The sequence below is a fragment of the Pinus tabuliformis genome, chromosome 9 (genome assembly GCF_031772625.1).
Source record: "Pinus tabuliformis cultivar Carrire ecotype Pingquan chromosome 9, CPIR1, whole genome shotgun sequence".
In the NCBI taxonomy this organism is placed as follows: domain Eukaryota; kingdom Viridiplantae; phylum Streptophyta; class Pinopsida; order Pinales; family Pinaceae; genus Pinus; species Pinus tabuliformis.
In genome coordinates this window covers 1,178,548,264-1,178,550,849 of record NC_142307.1, presented here as the reverse complement: position 1 = coordinate 1,178,550,849, position 2,586 = coordinate 1,178,548,264, and the positions used below count along the sequence as shown (strand labels likewise).

General features: G+C 37.1%; 1 pseudogene; it reads right to left on the bottom strand.

Moving 5' to 3' along the window:
• Positions 1–673: 673 nt before the first annotated feature.
• Positions 674–1,150, bottom strand: LOC149152773 (guanine nucleotide-binding protein subunit gamma 1 pseudogene; annotated as a pseudogene).
• Positions 1,151–2,586: the final 1,436 nt, after the last annotated feature.

The following is a 2,586-nucleotide window of genomic DNA, read 5'->3' as shown; positions in this document are numbered from 1 at the left end:
ATGCATCTATAGCATCTTCTATATGGACATACATTTCATCATTCACAAAGGATTTAATAAGAGCTAAGCCTTTAGCATTCTTGATTTCCCATTTTGCTAGTGCAGCTGCATCTGTGGGTTTATTTGGCTTAACATCTCCATCACATATTCCCTGCCATAATTCATTGTAAATGAGTGTGCTTTCGATGAGACGATGCCATGTTTTATAAGATTTGGTGCCTTCTAGTTTGTCGGAATCAGAAAACAAATTAATCAACTTAGACATTTTAGCGTTGAAGCGTCGCACCAAGAATCAGACAAGATAGTCAACACAACACACCATGCAAAAAACACGATCTATCGGGGCTTGGCCTTGACCCTCGAATAGTCGTCAAAACAGGAGACAATTGACTGAGCTTTGCACTTGGCTCTAGTCAATTTCTCAAATTTTTACAAGGCAACTTTCAAAATTTGACTTTTTACAATGGTGCTTTTGCACAATATGGTAAAAAAGAAATTACCCCCCCTCAAAGTAAAATTACTTTGAGTTACAATGTGATGATCCCAATTAAAAAAATAGCTTCTTGAAAACAAATTACCAAACACACCTTATCTCTCCAAGTTACAAATAAAATTTCAAAACATCACCCTTATTACTCCAGAAAAACATCATCTCTCCTTTACAAAAGTGACTCGATAACAAAAGTGCCTTGAGCTGACACAAACTTGGTTTCCTAGCACAAAAAATTGAGAGGAACAATTCCTGGAGTTTGATACAAAAGCAAAGTCTTCATTCATACCCGAAATGAACTCTCCGCTAATCAATGCTCCTGAAACCACCATAAAAGCAATGGAAGGGATTTTAAACTGAGAAAAAACTTTCAAATTATCCAACACTTGCAGCCATCGAACTCTACTGGTCCTTCAAACCATCTATCCTAGGCTGGGTTCTCTGGTCCTTTTGTGACAGAGAGAAGAGGATCTGGTGTATTCTCGATTATCAATAAAATTTCCTTGCAAGCAGATGTGGCTTTGTCTATTTTGTCCAAATCTTCTAATTCTTCCTCCAAATACCGAATTTCCTGATGCAGTCTATTCAGTTCCGCATTCTTGCGATGTTTTCCACCCACATCCATCTCTGTAGGTGGCTGCTTCGAATCCTGTGGTCGACCATTTGTTCTTGCTGCAGTATGGCAGCAGCAAAATGTTTTGCTCTACTTCTTCTGGCAATGGCGGTGGGGGGAACCCATGCCCAGTACACGAGCTCCTCGGTCGTAGTTGGAGATAATACTGGCAACAGCGGCGAGAGATTCAAGGAGGAGGGGCCTGAATCGCCTGATCATCTTATGGAAGCATTCAAAGTGTTTGATATCAACAGATATGGGTACATCTCTTCTGAGGAACTGCAACAGATTCTTCACAATCTCGGATTGGGTGCGGGCAGAGATTTGGGTAACTACGAAAAAATGATTTCTAAATTTGATTTGGATTCCACTGGGAACCCGCGTCGACAGAGTAATGCCGCTGGAAATTCCATTACTTGTTTCATCTACCACAGATTCATTTAATGCAGAAACATGGGGCGTGTCAATGTGCTTGTAAAGAGACCATTCGTAGTTGCAGTCATGGTTAGTGAAGCGGTTATTTGAAATTGTGATCTGTGTAGATCCTCTCACAGTATCAATGCAATTTAACTTCGGAGAGAAGTGGCTACGTGTGATGAATAATGGAGAGAATCGATTTACATAGTTTGAAACAGAAAGCTCATCATCAAAACCAAAGATGATGATAAATACTGTATATATAAGAAACAACGAGCGATATGATATGTAAGATTCGAAATCGATCAACAATATAGATTGGTAAAAAGAATGGCAGTTATCAATAATGGCAGAACCGACGACACCGCCATTGTGGACAACAATACAAGCAGAAACAACAATATCATGGCCGCTTCTGTATCCAGTCGTGAGTTTCAGGCCAAACAGTGTTGAAGCGGAGCAGTAACAAAAATTCCAAAAAAAAAACAGGGGCAATTTTGATAATACTAAAAAATGATTTTTAGATTTTAAAAATCTAAAATCAATGATAAAATTTATTTTCTTTTTTAAACAAAAACTAGACAATTTCCATACCAATCATTTGTCGGTCAATTGAATGGAGTTTTCCAGGACTTTGTTGAGCTGGAATATCCTCCTCACATCTACTGCATCATTACTGGAGCTCTGATACCACAATAATGGCATAAGTGTCCTCAGACACATAATTTTATTAATCAGAAAAAAAAACAATTACATAATTGATTTGCAAGAGTTTACACCCGAACAACCAAACACTCTTGCAATGAGCTATTTATAAGCTCCATGTCCTAACTACCTCTAATTATGGATCACTTGTTAAATAACAAGTGTCCATTTACATTAAATGCTATTCAAACCAACTAGCTAACTAATCTCCTAAAATAGAGCCTAAGATACGACACATTTGGAGAGTCATATCTTGTTACAACAATATACTAATTTCTAATTGTCTCCATTAAATAATTAATCATTCTAGAATAATAATTATTAATTTAATTTCTTAAATTAATAATTATTTTATTTCAAT